Source organism: Melanotaenia boesemani, chromosome 21 (assembly GCF_017639745.1).
Source record: "Melanotaenia boesemani isolate fMelBoe1 chromosome 21, fMelBoe1.pri, whole genome shotgun sequence".
NCBI classification, from domain to species: Eukaryota; Metazoa; Chordata; class Actinopteri; order Atheriniformes; family Melanotaeniidae; genus Melanotaenia; species Melanotaenia boesemani.
In genome coordinates this window covers 21,008,691-21,027,232 of record NC_055702.1, presented here as the reverse complement: position 1 = coordinate 21,027,232, position 18,542 = coordinate 21,008,691, and the positions used below count along the sequence as shown (strand labels likewise).

Below are 18,542 nucleotides of genomic sequence, written 5' to 3'. Positions count from 1 at the left end.
GAACGTTTTCTCTCTCCCGGTGCAGAACCTGGTGTTGCACAGGGATGAAGACAGGGTTCATATGACAAAAGAGACTCAACACAGCAATTTTTTTACAGCAAGAAGCGTTCTGTCAAGTGTTTGGAGGAAGCACAAACAGTTGTAGTCACAGAGAGAGCCAGCACGGGTCTTCTGGTTCTGTATTACTATATCTTAACCAAAAAGCTTCCATACTAGTTCAGGACTGGTTTCAGTTCCAAGCTGGTTCGAGCTAAGAACTGGTATGGTTTTCCACAGCCACATTGTTTAATCCCTTTAAACCTCTCTTCCAATACATGTTTGACTCTCCCTCCACGGTATTTGGAATTTCTGTAAAGGACCACAGCTCAGGAAGATGGTTTATCTTCACAGAAATAACAACAAATTACAGTAAATGACTCATTTTTTCCAGATTAATTATTGTCTAAACAGTTTAAAACATGTTGTGGTTGTGAACGCTCTCTGCATATCCAGCCAGCCTTTCCTAAGAATTTCCACCATAGATTAGTGATGATAAAACATGATATGCACATGCTGCAAAACAGCAGTTACCAACCTTTTTCCTTTAGGACGACCTAAATGTTATAACATGTAAAAGTAGAAAGTAACTCATTTTCTGTAGGTTTTTTTCTTCATACAAAACAGTGACACCATGTAATTAAAATGATATTTAAAAAGTTAGAATATTTAAAATAATTACATATTTGGTAGTTTTGATTAGGACTGAAGATGAAAAAAGAAACACTGTCCTGACTACCAGTTATTGTGGTCGTCTTCATTCTTCTTCTGCTTTATTTTTTCCTTCCTGATCCTCTTCTTCTTCTCTGGTTTGTTTCTTTTGGTGGGTGCATGTCAGCTATTCTGCTCAGCACTGCCCCCGTGATTTCTGGTGGCATGTTTTCGTCTTTTTCGTCAAGCGATGGATAGCCAAGTTCAGCGAAAACGGACCGAATTCTGAACGTAACCGATGCAGGAGACGAACAAATCTGTCTTCTGTCTGCGCATCTGTCTTCTGCGTCGAGCATAAATGGGCTTTTAAATGTCTATTGAAATTAAATGAAAGAAAAACAACAGTAGAACTTAGGGCTTTATTTAATAGAGAAAGTAAAAGCATTCCCACATGCACAATGTGAAGGGAATTTAGGGATTGGGAGTTAACAGCTGTGTAGCTATAGGAAAACCACTAATCAGGGAGGCTAATTGGAGAATAAGGCTTCAGTTTGCTACTGAGCAAAGAGATTGGACTTTGGAGTAACAGAAGAAGGTCATGTGGTCTGATGAGTCCAGATTTACCCTGTTCCAGAGAGATGGGAGCATCAGGGTAAGAAGAAAGAGGATGAAGTGAATATAAAAGCCTTTGGGGGCAGAGGTTTGATGTAGGATTGGTCAGGTCTACGTTAAGCAACATTATGTGTCCAAAGAATGAGGTCAGCTGATACCTGAACATACCGAATGAGCAGGTTATTCCATCAATGGACTTTATCTTCCATGATGGCGCGGCCACCACAGAGTCCAGACCTGAACCCTACTGAAGATCTTTGGGGTGTGCTAAGGAAGGCTTTGTGCAGTGGTTGGCTCTCCCATCATCAATGCAAGAACTTGGTGAAAAATTAATGCAACACTTGATGGAAATAAATCGTGTCACATTGCGGGAGCTTATCAGAACAATGCCACAGCAAATGCTGCCGTTTGGTTTCAGTGACGCAGCATTTCTGGGGGCTTGAATCAGAGATTTGGTGGTCAAACCTGAAACAACTCGCTGATCATAATCATTTAAGGCTCATCCCAAGAAACAGACATGAGCAGCTTTGAACCGACCAGAAAAGTAGTAAAACAGACATTAAAGAAGATGTGTTTTACATGAAACCAAAAATGGCTCGAAGATGTTGTTTCCAACATTAACAGACTTCAAGTTTCAGATTTCTCTGATAGAAGTCTTACGAGGACCAACTGGTCCTGAAAGACCTGAACCAGGACAGGCCTTCTCAGGAAGAAAAGGATTTCTTTTTAATGCACTCGTTCTCATTCCAGTCATTTTTTTTTTTCCTGGCACCGCTTTCAGGAAAAATCTGACTCTAGATTGAGTGTGCATACCTGTGTTAAGAGATGAGATGACAGACGTGAATGTTTTGACAGCCTGTAACAGATTTGTGTTGTTATTTCTACAAAAGGTGCTGAATGCCATTTCTGACAGATGCAGGAAGTAGATCTGAAGTACTGGATAACCTGAAAGTGTGTTTGATGTCCTGAACACTGGAGCATTGAGGTGAGCGAATACCTCAGCTGAGCTCATCATTACAGCCAAGGTAATCCACTTCATCAAGGCTGTAAACGTGGAGATTCTTGGACTGAATGTGTGTTAATCGTCTCTAAAACGACCTTATTTCCTCCTGAATCATGTTCATGCACTGAGGAAGTTGCCCCCACAGCGCTACCACACCACTTCATCTGCAGTGGGAATTGTTGTGGCTCCCAATTCTTTCATCTGTAACCTACAGTTTGAGCATGAAAGGCATCTTTACACTGCCTGATGTTTGATTCAGGCCCCTGAATCCACTTACTGATCTCCCTGTAGGCCAGGGGTGTCCAGCTCCAGCCCTCGAAGGCCGCAGCGCAGTCCAGCAGGATTTAAATGCTTCCCTTATCCAGCTCACCTGATTCAAATCAAACGTCTCTCCTCACCAGCTTGTTGTCAATTTCTGACCAAGCATGTTGATCCATTAATCTGACTCAGGTGTGCTGCAGCAGGAAAAACATCCAAAACCTGCAGAACAGCGGCCATTGAGGACAGACTTTGGACACACGCCGCAGGCAAAAATGTTTCCACAAAATTGGCATTTATTGGTGGCCATCTTGTGGAGATTAAAAGGTGTTATCATGGATCACTCGTTATAGATTAACCATATAGAGTCTGTGAATGAATGCTGCATGTTGCAGCTGAACTGTAAACCGCCTGGATGGGATATATAGACCTGGAAAACTTCAGTAGATTACCTAAAGCACAGGTGTCAAACTCCGGTCCTCGAGGGCCGGTATCCTGGAGTTTGACACCCCTGACCTAAAGGGTAAGCTATCCATCACACTTTACTCCACAAAGTAAAACTACTGCTCCTGAGATATTGTTTACAATGAAAGTGATCTAGTGGAATTTTAAGGGTTAAACACACAAGCATTAGTCAAATGTCTGATACGCTCTAATTATTTAATCTTTAATGTGTTTTGATTTTGTATGCTTTTTTTGATCAATTCATAATTGTTTAGTGGCAAAATCTGTAGTATCAGCAAATACACAAATATTTGTTATCCACTAGATCGATTTATAACATTGTGATCTAACTTGTGATTTACAAGACAGCTTTATTCATCCTTAGAAAGAAACTCATTCACCACTAGGAATGTCACGATTACAGATTTTCTTTACAGTTATCACGATTATTATATGTAAATCAATTTCCAAGCACTATAATGTGTAAAATCTCCTCAACACTCTTTATTTATTTATATCTTTTCATGCCATAAATAAATAAATAAAAGTTGCTTATATAACAACAAAGTACCTAAGAAGTCTCACTCCAGCTAAATCTCTTCTCCTGTGTAAAAACTAAATAAATCCTACATATTAACTCTGGATTTCTCTCAGATGGAAAAGTCTACCAGGACGTGGGGCTTGAACATTTCTTTTCATCCGCAGTAGTAAATTTATAAACACAGGAAAAACTCAGCTGGCTTTGGCTTCCAGCTGTCCTTCAGCAGAATTGTTTGGGACATAAATAAAAAAAACTACAACAGTGAAAATAAATAAGACCGTATATCTGGAATTAAATGCTGTTTTTTCTACGGACTGCGACCATTGCAAACTGACGACTGAAAGCTACTGACTTCATGCCAGGTCGCTTATGTTTGAACAGCGAAACTATCCGTCACAAACTACGTATTTAGTTTCTTTTCCTCTTCTGTATAACGTAACATCTGGTGATGGTGACACGACCAAGCAGAGTCGTACTTAATCACAAAACAGCAAATCACACGATACAATTTAATTCTAATGTTACATTAGATAAACATTAATGCCATGTAAACAAACTAGTTTTTAACCAAACTAGTTTTTTATCTCATATGTAGGCTATAAGGTGACGTTCAGTAAACGCTGCTGAACGGGTCATGTTGCGCTGTAAGACCAACCCGAGTCATAAACAGCATAAACACTCAACTAAAAAAAAAAAAAAATCTGTTTGGTGGGGAAACCTCTTCCTCTGCCGTAGTGTCCCACTCAGGCAGCCTCTTCTGCAGCCCTCACGGAACCAAAACAAAGCAACTCAACCGGAAACACACTAGTGTAACTTTGTTTTCACTCCGTGCAGAAATTACGCTGATATAATTCATACATGTTTTATATAAAGTGACCATTTTGAGATATCTTTACAATTAATTAATCATAGTGTTTAATGCTGCAATGAATTTTACCACCAGTTCAGAACAATCAAAGTAAAGACATGAACACAAAACGTTCCTACGTGATCCGCTCTTTTACATGACCAGGGACCCAAGAAATCCTTAATCATTTGGTGTTGTATAAAACCTACACAATGAACTACACTGTGAAACTACTCGTATAAGAGACACTACAGTCTCTTATACGAGTAGTGTAACTGACGAAGACAGATTTTTTTTTTTTCATGGATCTTATACAGGACAGCCTCCAGATGACTTGTTTGTAAGGCTTCACTAAAACTAGAAGCAGCTTTTCATTTTATTTGCTGGAGTCGGTTAGTATCAAATTTATTAATTTCTTGGTAAACTAAGATGTTTCTGTCGGCGTCACAGCCATCACTGATCGTCTTGGGAAGACTCGAGCCCAGTCACTGCAGGTCCCGTCACAACAACGGCGCTACAGCGGTCAGAGTATGTTTGACTGTCCGCTTGCTTTTCATGTTCATTTGGATCAGACACCATGAAAAACCCTTAAATTGGTAGGGAAAGCCTATCACACCCACACATGAGCAAATTTCACAATAATCCCCGTTTCATGCTGTTCACACTATGCTAAAGGAAGCTAAATTACTGTGTGCATCCAACCAAAAACAGACATTTTAAATCGGATTTTGATCGTGATCACGATTTTGGTGGCCACAATTAAATGAACCTGATCATCAACGATATTTACATTCAAAACACGAACTTTGCTGCATGCATCTCTGATCACACACAGTCTCAACCTGTAGTCTGCCAACCACCAGGGGGCGAACGCAAGGCCGAAGCTTCATTAAGCTGCCTAAAGAACAAGGGCGCAGTGGCGCCGCCCTTTTACAGTCGGCAGGTAGTTGTACTCAGTGTTGCCAACGTAGCGACTTCGTCGCTATATTTAGCGAGTTTTTTTAAAAAAGAAAGACTAGCGACAAATCTAGCGACTTTTCTAGCGATATTGGAGACTGACGTGAAAGAGCGTACAGTTTACTCTTCAATGAGGACTGGATGCTGCGCCTCCCCCGTTCAAAGCCCTCAGAAGAGGCTTCTTTACGCAGCGGAGCTGCATTCAGAGCAGGAGATGATCGTCTCCGTTTCATGACCAGGCAGAAAATTAAACGTACATAACTGCTGCTGGATGATCCTGCGCTGGCTTACTGTCAGATATTAATGTTTATTAATAAAGAGTGTGGACATAAACATTTAAAAAGTTAAAAGTGTTGTGACATGTTGCAGACTCCTAATTTAAAAAAAAATACACTTAATAAAATTAAACTTAAAAAAAACAAAGAAAATATTGACTGAAGAATTTTTTTTTTTTTTTTTTTTTTTTTTTGCTGTTCTAAACATTTTTAAGTTGTCTTTTCTTCCATTTTTGCCTTTCTCACAACATCCCTCTCCACGGTAGCATCCATTACAACTGTATATCCTAGTGATGGATGTTCGGCTCTTTTGGGTCCCGAACGGCTCTTCATTTAGCATCTTTTGTAGCCCCATAATTTACATTAACTTCACCAAAATGAATGGTAAATGTATTTGTTTCATTAATTATCATCTATTCTAATTTAAAATTTAATTTTTCATTAAAAATTGCTGCCATATAGTTTTAGTGTTTATAATTAGTGCAATAAAAATACATGTTTTTCCAAACACGATGAATAATCCAGATTACAATGTTGATCAAAATAATCGTGATTATTATTTTGGTCATAATTGTGCAGTACTAATTTAAAAAAAAATTATTTCAACCCAATCCAAAAAAATATGAAATTGAATTACTCATCCAGGTTGAATCAGTCCTACATATATACTGTACAATATGTTCAACTAGATATGCCTAAATGCTCAGCACATGCGTCAAAGTTCCATGTTTTTTTTTTTTTTTTTTGCATCTTTGTAAAAACAGTGAAGTGTAAATGTTTATTAATGCAGCAGTATTTCCAATAAAGCTGCTCTTATTTACAAATCTTTCTGTTGATTCCATAAAGACGGCTAAACTTTAATTGTGACTAAAAACGAATGTAAATTGCATCAGTTTAAATTGTTTCCAGCCTGTCGTACTGCTTTAATTTGTCCTGATTTTACTACATTACAAAAGCAGCATTGAAATACCTTACTGGCAGTGTTTATGCAGAAATTCCAGCTAGACTTGATGAACAGGGCGCTCCCACAGAAAACTACATTAAATATTTTGTAATGTTTTTACAGTCTATGACTTGATTCCTCTCCTGTGCATGTAAACTGGGGCAGGGACTGTGGTCCAGTTTCATCTCCAGGTCAAACTATGATCTATGATTAACTGATTCCACTTTGAAGTGACAAGTTCCACATTTATTCCACACACAAGAACAATGCAGACACAACAGGAATGGCTGTATTAGACTGGTTCAACATGTGGTGATGCAGGCACCCCTAAATAATTTTCCTATCCTTTTATGACATGATTTAAATCCGTTTCATGTAATGTTTAGCCTTATTAAACAAGCAGCAAAACTGCCAGCTTAATTTGCCAGAGGTATCTGGCTGCAAAGGGAACTAAAATAACATTTCTGACATGCCTTTTAGAAAATGTCAGCTCAAATAGAATCGAATCTGAAAGCTCCAGAATTAAAATATGTCCAAACTGATCAGAGCATCACAGCCGTGTCGCTGTGCTCTTAATACATCCCGTTCCAGGATCTGTGGCTGTGTGTGAAAACAGAGTGTGTCAGGCTGTTAATATCAGCTGTAAAGAGGCTGAGATTCACATCATGGAACAGGCTGCATGGGAAATAAATGATGAACTGGCTCTGAAGTGAGATATGAGTGTTTATACGAGGACATTTAGGATATAACTGATGTGACTGTAGAAACAGCTGATCTATCTGACCACAGAGCGCCCACAGGGGTGAGAGGTCTTTCAGATCATTGATAAACCTCCAAAAAGACTCATCGGCACATGAAAGCTGCATCGGAATCGCAGATATCTCATCAACCACAGCTGGCAGAGCAGTTACCGCCTGAAACTGACAGCAGGGACATCGTGTCTCTGACAGCCAGACGGAAATGAACTGATAACTGTGTCAAAGAGAGCCAGATATGGCTTTTGAACTGGCGGCCCGATCCAGTTCCTGATCTCCCACCGCTGTCCATCACGCCGTCTCTCCTGGGAAATGATCTCCAACTGGCCACCGCAGCTCTGCTCTGTCTCAATCAGTATGCAGCCTGTTTCTTGCAAATATCAAACAGCTCTGCGTTATCTGGGCTACCGTGATCGAGTCCACCAGCAGTTTGGGATGTTTTTCTCTCTGCAAAGCACTTTCAGCCAAAGTGGCTGCTGACGTGAGCCCACGTTTCTCTACTGATTGTCTGCAGACACAAATCAGGAAATTTTACACTCAAACATCTCACCTAATCTGAACCGAATCACATCTAATGCTGTTTTGATTGAACACACTACAAACTTACAGATATAGCCAGCAAACTATAAATTATCACCATATTAAGAACAATGAAGACTGAAGGCCGGATAAATCTATTTAACTGTGCAACTAAAAAAAATAACTAAATAAAAACACACTGCTAATCAGTCTGCGAAAAAAGGCTATCGGAGAATTCCCAAACAGTCTGGACACAGACAGCTGCCACTCTTTCCAGGAGCGGGTGTTCCAGCAAGAAAACCCTAAAGGTACATCTCAGACTGTCCAGGCCTCAGTTAGGATATAAATGCATTCATGACAATATATTTGATTACGTTCACACTGCAGGTCTCAATGCTTACATTACACTTTAAATGCAACCACCATCTCAATTCAGTGTGAACTGTACACACGGCAAATGCAAAGGAAAATGTGTCTATCAGTTTCAAAGCTTTTGTGCCATCAAAGCCGGAGAAAACAATGATATAACATTTTTCCGTCCATTGTTTACATTTGATATTACCATGTCTCGTCTCCTCCGGCACAGAATTATGATGTCTGTCTCACTTCAGAGACGGAAAAGTCAGATGAAATGCAACGTAGCATCTCAGACTGACATCATTTTGAAAGATATTGGATATATGTCAGATTTAGTACCACAGCTGAAAATGGCCTGGATTTTAAAAGAAGAAAAATAAATAAAAAAAATCAGATTTGTGCTGTTCAGACTGTTGTAAAAAGATCAGGTATGGGTCACGTGGGGCAAAATAGTCAGATCTGAGCCACTTTTGTGGGACTTGCAGGAGGGCATCTTCTCTCTAAAGCAGTGGTTCCCGAACTTTTTCTGCAAGGCCCCCTTTTATCTTCATACTGTCAGATGATGATACTTTGAGACGTACAACCCACTGTGGCTTCCTTTCATTGCCCACCAATGACCATTACCATTACTTGACCATTACCTGGTCAAGCCCAGGGGAACATATGCCTCATCATATTTTGTCTTTTTCTTATTATTATTTCTCTCGAGGGAAAATTAAACTGTTTTTTATTCATTCGAGAACAAGTCGAAGTCAAGATGGATGTGATTCTATTGCTGGTCTTTCTAAAAACCATCACTGCAACAGACTGGAAACACCAGATCTGGTCACCTCGTGGATGTTCAAGTCACCTGTAACTTCCAGCTCCATTGGCTGGATGTGGACTTTGATCATTAAAATTTACTACAACGGTGTCTTTTTATTACAGTAATTAGCTTTATTAGGAAAACGAGGTAATGCCCTGGTCGACTTAAATAAAACCACTGATCAACCATCAGACTGACCTGGAGATTGAATTTAATTAGATGCAAGCACTCGCTCCATCGCAGCACCTCATCTTAAAAAGATGACACAGCAGGAGGTAATTTGCTTTACAAACTGTAGAAGGCACAGCATCTTCGTATTTATCTACGATGTATTATTATCTTCTTTAGCTACTACACTAAGAGGATGTTCGTCCTGACTCATTCATGGGACCAGACTACAGGCTGCTGCCCATTTGTACATAAAACTGGCTTTAAATGATTTGAATCTCACTGTGTGATTATTTATAACCAAGTTTTAACTTAAAAAATGAGGACAAACAGGTTCCAGTGCACACTTTTTATTATCGTTATTTATTTTCATTTGTACTTTTGGTATTATTAGGCCTGTCACGATAACAAATTTAGCTGTACGATAAATTTTCTCAGAAATTATCGCGATAAACGATAATATTGCGCAGAGCGCTAATGTGTCATTTTGAGACCATTCTGAACTAATATAGTGACATATGCCGTAATAATGCAAGTACACATTTTCAAAGGTCAATAAACTAAATAAATAAAAGCGCCTTTTTCACTGTTGCATCTTCAAATAAACTCCAGACAAGTAGACAAGCATGCCGGTTTTAATGACGAACCAAACTTCAGCACTTTACATCGAACAAAAACCTGTGTTCTTCTTCTGCTCTTCAAAATCTACTGCTTGTGAAATAAAGTCATTCTGCCCTCTGTTGGCCTTATAAGTAACTACAACCCAGCAGTTAGCTGGGATACCACATTCACATACGCCGGGACACCGGCCCAAAAGTTATGCGGCCCACTGGGAATCCTCCCAAACCTCTCGATTAGCCGGCATTGCTCTTAATGTGTATTTTGTCATATACGGTAGTATATAGGCTGATTCTATTTGCGTAATGTGCCTGCGGATTACAGGGGTTATTACGGTAGACCAGGAAGTGGGGGCTTTGTACTGACGTCGTAAGCTAGAATGTGTGTGTTCTGCTTACATGTGGGAAGCAGCGAAACAATAAAAGAGGAGATGCTTGCATCTATTATTTACATATTTCAGCATGAGAATCGGAGGTTTAGCGCGAGAGCGTGAGAAGCCACTTAAATACGCAAGTCTCACGGCCATTGCGTGTTGGCAGCCGTGCAAAACAAATGCGGCTTACCGGCTCGTGCTGCAACATGCTGCAGTAAAGTGTGACACTAGAGAGATCACTCCGCAAGAAACCAGAGCGTTTAGTCGAAATACTCCATAGTGAAACCTATTGTCATACACAGTCTATGGTAAAGGGGGGACGAAAAAAAATTATCGCGGCCGGCAAACTTATCGTGCTCTTATTTTCTTATCGTTCAATTAATTGACTTATTGCTTATCGCGACAGGCCTAGGTATTATGTTTATTTATTTATTTATTTTTTGCCTCTGTCTCACCTCCGTGTGTGTTTGCACACAGCTTGTCGTCTCATGACCTTTTATGGGCATTTTCAGGTGTTTACCTATGAAAGTACAGCCAGCTGGAACCTCCTTTCACCTTACAATGGGATTGTGTCTTTCCTCCTAGATTGGTGAATACCAAACAATTTTCTGGTCTACGAACATTTGAAAGAAAGTTGTTGTAACCTATTAATAAATTTAAGAAGAATATGGTGAAGGATAATGAGACCAAATGTCCTTTGGACACCTGAGACCAAAGTGAAGAGTTTTGGCCATGAATGCACAGCTCCGTGGAAAAACCACACACAGAATATATTAGCACAAATACCTCAAACCACCTTTCAAGCATGGTAGTGGAAAGGTAATGATGAGGGCCTTTTTGCAGCCACAGGACCTGTATACCATCTGTCTGACAGCTATATCTTGGGTCATGCAAAAGGACAAAGATCCCAAACGCAGCAGCAAACCTACAATAGAACGTCTGGAAAGGACAAGAATTAAATCTTTTCAAAGTTCAGATGATGTGAGGGGAAGCTTAAGGGAGGATTCAGACAGACACAAAGCATTAACACTCAGCGGTGGGGAGGCCTGACATTTATTTGAAACTTAAAGCTAAAAATCTGACACGAGATTTGATAGCCTGCTTGAAAAGTTTCAAATTATTTCTAAACTTTCCACCAAAAGCTACACAAGCTAAGCGAAACAACAGACCTATAATTCAATGTGGCAACGCAACACATCTGCCTATTCAAAATGAAAAAGAGTCGAGAACATTGATGCCTGAGAGATGTACGAGCGAATGCTGACTGAAGGAGCTGAGAGTCTACAAATTCTTGATAGTTTTAATTAAATTTAATTTACATTCTCTTTCACATGACTGCAAATGATAAAGCACTACCATGTCTCAGAAACACGGAGAGCAAAAGCAAGAGCAAATCATTTTAAACACAAGTTACATTCATAAAACATATGTGCACAGGTATGCAAGAATAACAAGAATGCAAGAGTCACACCTTACAGGTTGCATCTGAACCTGTAATTAAAACTCTTTCCTTTGATTCGCTTGCGTCAGCAATGGCCCCAGCTGTCAGGTTAGAACAGGACAAGCGGCATGCCACTCAGTAATGACTCCACCATCTATCTATAATCAGTTCTTGCTTTATCCTGTCCAGGGTCATAGAGAAAGGGGGTTGAGGGGCACTAAGGACTAGTAAAGCTAGGTTACACATGTCTGGACTCAGAAACCATCATAATGATGATCACGTGCAAAATTAACTAGTTATGAGGCTTTAAATCGGTCTGTACAAGCCATGATTTCTAATCCTACCTCTGCAGACCTCCTTGCACTTTTTGGTGCAGGAGTCAGATTTCTTGGTGCATTTGACTGATCGTCGTTGTTCTCTTGGCAAGCTGCTGCCGGCCCCTCAGCAGCAAAATGTGCAGCGCAGTCTGGAAGCTGCAGCACCCAAACTTGACTCCAGATGCATACAAGATCGATTGAGCAACCAGGATGCATTTACTGGAAAGGCACACACACAAGCTGAAACCTGTAACAATCTCACTCACCACATCCCAGCTATGTTCCGATATTAACAATAAACCACTAACAACCTGACTGGGTTACCACACTTCACCTGATGAGGTAGCTCACTGCTTCATGCAGCATTATTCAGATGCAAACACAAGATATTTATATTAAGACATTGCGCAGATGATGCACAAACACAAAGCCTGCAGTCTTGTAAACAGCCAGATACCAACATCCCATCCACCCTTGGGTTGTTGCTGCATTACAAAGCCCCGTATAAACCTACATTTGATCAGTCTCCATGGCAGCAATGAACTTATATCACATCCAAAGCTGAGATAACGCCCTAACAAACTTAATTCTAACTAGAAATGGGGTGCATTCATAGGCGTCAACTGTTGTTCTTTTCCTGTTCACATGGAGGCTGTTTACAGTAGTGAGTAAAGAGTTGGGGACACGCTGCTCTAGCTGAACATTTAACTGCCTTTGACTGCCTGCAACACCCGGTGTCCGTTCCCAGTGTTTAGCTCTGCTAACGTGTGTAGCACCGACATCGATAGGCAACTGTAACGTGCTTCCCAGCGTAGCCACACAGTCTGGTTGCCTTGGACCCTTTAGGCCAAACCTGTCCTGCCTGCTGTGGTGGTCACCCGAAATGTTATCGTGACACTTTTTCACGATAATGTGTGTGACCCACATTTGGTCGTTAGCACACACACACGCACACTACACACCCTTACAGTTGATAATAACATGTCAAACACGTCTTAGAGGGAGAAAAATCCTTATGCAGTGCTCACCCCTCTCCGGTTAATTCCAACAGTCTCGACTCGCAGTGGCCGCTCGCTGCCTGCCGAAGACACAACCAGGACGTGTTTTTAAATATATTTCTCTAACGCAAGCGCTGGTGTTCAACCTCGTATTTTCTCCGGACAAACTCCAGTTTCCTTTAAATTAGCAGGTCAGGATCACTGCCGAATACATGTGGAGCTTCTACGTAACCTAGCCTCAGTGCTTCCGCGACACGGCCAGTTTCTGCCATTTCATACCGACGTCGTCGAAAGCTTCCGATGTTTCCTCGGCTTCACAATGAGAATCGGGGGGACGTTCAAGACCGCCTGCGCGTTCCCGGCGGCCGCTCCGGCAAAGCGGAAGACGACGTGCTTTTGCAACGTTTTGTAATGACGTCGCAACGGACGGCGACGTGCTGATATTTATGTGTGCACAAGTTAAAAAAGACTGGTATAGCGTCTACACACTCATTTTTTTTTAAAATATTATTTTTAACGAATAGAAAAATAAATATAAATAAATAAAAAATATAAAATTACAAATATATTAAACTTTACATATTAATAACTTAGTAGAAAGCTATTTATCTAAGCTATTTAGCTATTTATATAATGTATATCTTCTCACAGAACTTACCAAACAAATTGGGAACTTAGGTTTATTGGTGACTTGAATATATTGAAAATTTGATCATGAAAATGTTAAAGCTACATCAGTTATATTTAGTTGTAAATATCTAGTTGTAAACGTGGGGTTTTATGGTGTTTGTGACCAATTTTATCCAAATTTTAACCAAATCTGATGAAAAACAACAGATTGGTAAGCATACAAAGGAATATAAATAAATAAATACATTTAAGGGCCAAATTTAAAGAATTCATATTAAAAAGCAATGAATTTAGCCTTGCACGCCAGATGTACCAACTCTGTTGGCTTAATGCTGCTTATATGCTAACCCACTGCTTCATCACATATAAATCTTTTTCATATTGTATGAATTAAATAGTTTCCCATGTTTTCCAGTGGGATGGAAAATAATTTTTTATCCATTCAAACAGCCACAAATGGCAAATAATAACCTTTGTGTTCATCTATGTAAAGTCTTGACAGAAAGCGGGACAATTAATGCATCACTGGTAGTTGAAACATCAGATTAACACAGTCCTGCCTACAATGGATTGGCCCTTTGCTGCCCCATCTGCCTTTAGCCTGCTCTGCAAATCCAATTATGTTCTTACAGTAAGTTCCCCAGCTAAAAATAGTTGAAAATGCCAGAAACCCCAGCACGACACGTCATTAGGTGAGCACAGAAGAAATCATGTTACAGTGCTGATTGGCTCATTCTTGGGGGACGCAATTGATCATCATGCGGAGGTGACAGTGTGTGATGAGCTGCCATGACAGACACAAGCTCTGGGACGAGGGAGAGGTGGGTGGAATGGCAGCGGGGGATGCATAAGAGGAGGAAGGATTAGAGTTCAGAGTGGTGAATGTTTGAAGGAACTTAAGAAGAAATCTTCTCAGGCACCGGATGAAATAAGGTAGGCTGCATAATGTGTGGAAACCTTGTTATATAGTTTTTTGTCTGAGTATTACTCATCAGACTGCCTGTTAGTATTAAAGGTGTGTTTCTATACACACTGATGGCAGGGATGATGCTTCCCACAACAACCTTTATTTCCAGTCACCAATCAAGCATGTTTTTTGTACTTTACCTCCAAAGCAGATGGTTTAAAAGCACATTTTGACAGCAGAAATGAGTTTAAAGGACTGAGCAGCGCAGAAAACCAGCAGCTAAAGTTAACTTGGATTGAGAAGTAGGTTGTGGCTGAAAAGCAAGCTAGATGTGTTTTTGGTGGGCTGACACAGCTGATATCAGTGTGTGACTGGAAGGAAAATCCAGCCGACTTTGTGATTCTTATAAAAACTTTGGGAAAAGTAATGATTTTTCATTCTCTGATAGAGAAAGACCCTCATCTCACATTTTAGCATCATTGTTTGTGCTCCATTCTCAGTCATTTGGTCATATATTGTGAATAAGTCTCAATTAAATAGGTTAATGTGACCTTAAATATCAGACAGCTATACATAATAACACGTAATGATGGCTGGATTCATTCATCTGCTTAGGTTATATTTAAAACCTTAAATTTAAGAACTGCAGAATATAATAATACAGCTTTTTTGGCTTTCTTTTTTTGGCCTAAGAACCTCCCACTTGGCAAGCACGGGCATTTATATGTCCTTTGTTACTGTTAAAGAAGAGATCACCATTAACAGGGCATGAACTTTGCTCTCCTGGATGAGGGTTGCTCTGTTCCAAACATCCAATGTATCCTACACTCAGTCAGGACTTTGTTGCCTCACATGATCTGGTCTAAAATGATCTGTGCTTCGTAAGCCTGGGAAAGCAGCCAAGAGGAGGTGTATAAATCTTCTTTTCTCTCAGATGCAACTAAATTGGATTTTGCTACAAAATTATTAGAGGATTTCTTTGTTCAAAGAGACAAAAAACATATATTTATTTTGTGTTTTCCCGCTTAAAATATGAGAAGAGTTGATCATTTTCCTGCCTGAGTCAAAACATCCTGTCACCATGCAGAGAACACACTCTGGGTTATCTTGTTTAAAGTGAAGTGGCTATAACCTGATTATAAGAGCTTGGGTTACTTGGCAAGCTGTCTCGCTGCTGGGATCACAGAATTAAATGCAAGTAAAGCTGTGTTTTCCTGCTGGATGGCAAACATACTGAACAGAAGCATTTTCCAGTTCAGTTATGAGGTATTAAGGTTCGTTTTACTGACTTCAGTATCTGTTCTTTGAAATATACAGTCAGACAAGTCACAAATTAAAAAATATGTTCCTAAAGTGTCTCAGTAAGGTGCTGAAACACCACATATTGCATTCATTCTGGAGGTGCGGTGCAATAAAACAGCATTTTTCCATAATCTATTCCTCGATTTAGCGATTTGGTGATTATGAGATGCGATGATGTCTAATCAAAATTTCCCATAGATGTTCAACTAGACTGAGAACTGCTGATTGGGAAGGCCCCATCATCTTCATACATCGTCTTCATACTCAACAAATTATTCAGTGACCCGTCATGGCCTGTGAGTGGGACATTAGATCTCCACCATCTTGTTAAAATCTGCTCTACCCTCTTAAGTTTAATAGTTTCCTCTTGTTTAGAAGGCCTGTATGACTAAATTTTGTCCAGTCTGCGAGCAATATGCAAATCATTGTTGATTACTGGGGGGGTAACAAAACGCTGATTCAGTGATCAACAATCAAAAGCATCTATTCATATTGAAGATATCAAACATAGATTCAGTGACAATTCATAAGAAAGAACATGTTAAATTATATTAACTTTGCTTTATCTTTTTGAGGAAAATGCTGATTTTAAAATGTGTCCAAACTATGATAATATCAGACTGTACTAACTTGGTAATATAACTAATTCAGAATGCAGTACAGTCTACTTTAGTTAAAATAACAAATTGTTTTTATCTAAATGTCTGATTGAGCTCAGAAATAAAATGATGTTTAATATTTTAGTTGCTTTCTGTGATTTGATATGAATGGAAGTGATTGGGTTAAATCCAGATGTGATGTTATCTCGTGCTGATTGCTGGGACTGTATCAAATCGAATCAAAATCGTCATCATCATCATCATCTACTGAATCAATAAAATGTTTTATCCTGATCAACCTTGTGACTGAAGACATAGACGTGGACTAGCCTCTAGTTCAAAAGGTGGCACCAAAACACAACAGAAAGCGATGATGAAGAACTGAAGAAGAACTACATGGACATCTGTTTTAAGGAAAAACTCCATGGCAAACTGACCTTGTCACAGCTCTGCATCTCTTCGTTGACAGAGTAGTGTAAGAACACACAGATGGCAATTAAACTTTACTAATGTGCCCGTTTACTACCATATTTTTCCTTTATTTCAATAAAAATTTGGAAATCCAGCTTCTCAGCACGTTTTCTCTAAACATGGCACCACTGGATCCCCCCACTGCAGAGGGCAAAACATTCTTATGCCTTCAAAGCGTTGTGTAAGAAACATTGACATCTAGTGGTAAAGATGGGCTCAGAAATCCCAATGGACACTGGCCATCAGTGGCCAAAATCCTTCAAGATATAAACACGTTTTCCTTTGTGAGTTGATCAAAATTGTACACATGTGTACTGTCTTCTAAGGTTTTACTTATTCTAAATGGTGCTCTATCCTCTATCAAACAAGTTACTGCAAGTTACTACAGTTTTAAAGCTTAGAGGGTTTACACTTCACACACAGAGCTGTTTGTCCATTCAGAGACACCATAGTAAAAATGGTGGCACAAATATGGCAGCTGCCATATATGTGGATCCATGACAAGTATATAAATGGCTCATTCTAAGAGAATGAAATCATAACAGTTATTTTAAAAAAGGGTTTGGATATCAATAGACAAAATTTTCAGTGATATATTAAATTTTTCTGCCACTGACCTTTGTCTTTTATTTTTTATTTTTAAACACACTGTAACTTTAAACCTCTCCAAGTTGGAGCACTTTGATCTGGATCTGCCTGTATTTGTTACACAGAAAGTGACACAGCCAGAGTTAAAGGTCCCTAATATACATTTTTTCAGCAATTTCATAAGGGTGTCAGAGATCCAACAACATTGTTTTCAAAGTGTATTTCCCCAAATTCATCCTTGGTCCTTAATTCCAGCCATTCCAAAAATGGCTCTAGTGAGCTCTACCAAGAATGGGCTCTTTTTGTTTCTGTGCCTTTAAATGTTCATTACAAATGGTGCCTGTCCACGCCCACTCCACGCCCCTTTCGGGGAGAGGATCTGGCTTATGCTGGCGCCCATGATTTTTGAGGGCAGGCTCAGCTAGCCAGTAGGCAGGTCGATGGCAGTATCCACTAACCAGGGCAGTGGTTATTTCCCTTTGTGAGGTCACAAAGGTAAAGATCTCAGACTTTCCCATTTTAACACATTTGCTAAAAAGTGGAGCAAGCAAGTGAGAGAGGTGACAGAATTTTTTTGGACCTCATACACAGGCTATGAGGACACATATGACTGTTAGAAAACCTTTGGAAAATGACATTTGCATAATATGGGAAGTTTAAAGATGGGGAGACTAACTGTCTTTCAGGATTCTCATGACTGTCTTGCTTTTTTTATTTATTTTTTGTTCAGTTTATCCTCACAGTGGTGAAGCTATCACTGACTTAAGCTCTTTTTTTAGGTGGATGGTTCAACATCTGTGTGTTTTATACTCAGAGAAGTGGAAGATAATGATGATGCTGCCATATCTTTTTTTCAATCTGTAAGGTTATCTCCTGCTGTCTAAGAGTCTTTAATCTGGTGAAATTAATTTGCAAACTAAAGCCATCCGTAATCATCCACGTTAAATGAATAGAGAATCATGATGATTTGCTTGAAACATACAATAGATATGGATTAGTTTCTGCTTACATTGCTTAAATGCTACTAAACCATAATAAAATTGAATAGAAATACTTAGAATAGAAATACTTTATTAATCCCTTCGGAGAGCCCTCAGGGAAATTTGGGAGTTTGTTGTTGTTGTTGT

At 39.5% G+C, this 18,542-nt stretch overlaps 1 protein-coding gene across 5 annotated transcripts in view; it reads right to left on the bottom strand.

The window, feature by feature from the left end:
• Positions 1-13,262, bottom strand: part of mapk8b (mitogen-activated protein kinase 8b) — a 46,717-nt gene extending 33,455 nt beyond the window's left edge. For 2 of the 5 annotated variants that reach the window (XM_041973412.1, XM_041973411.1), the window contains exon 1: positions 12,949-13,262. The gene's annotated coding sequence lies outside the window, so the exon portion shown is untranslated. Of the gene's footprint in view, positions 1-11,947; positions 12,140-12,948 lie in introns of all 5 variants that reach the window. The other 3 variants (XM_041973413.1, XM_041973416.1, XM_041973414.1) reach the window with 3 other exon arrangements.
• Positions 13,263-18,542: the final 5,280 nt, after the last annotated feature.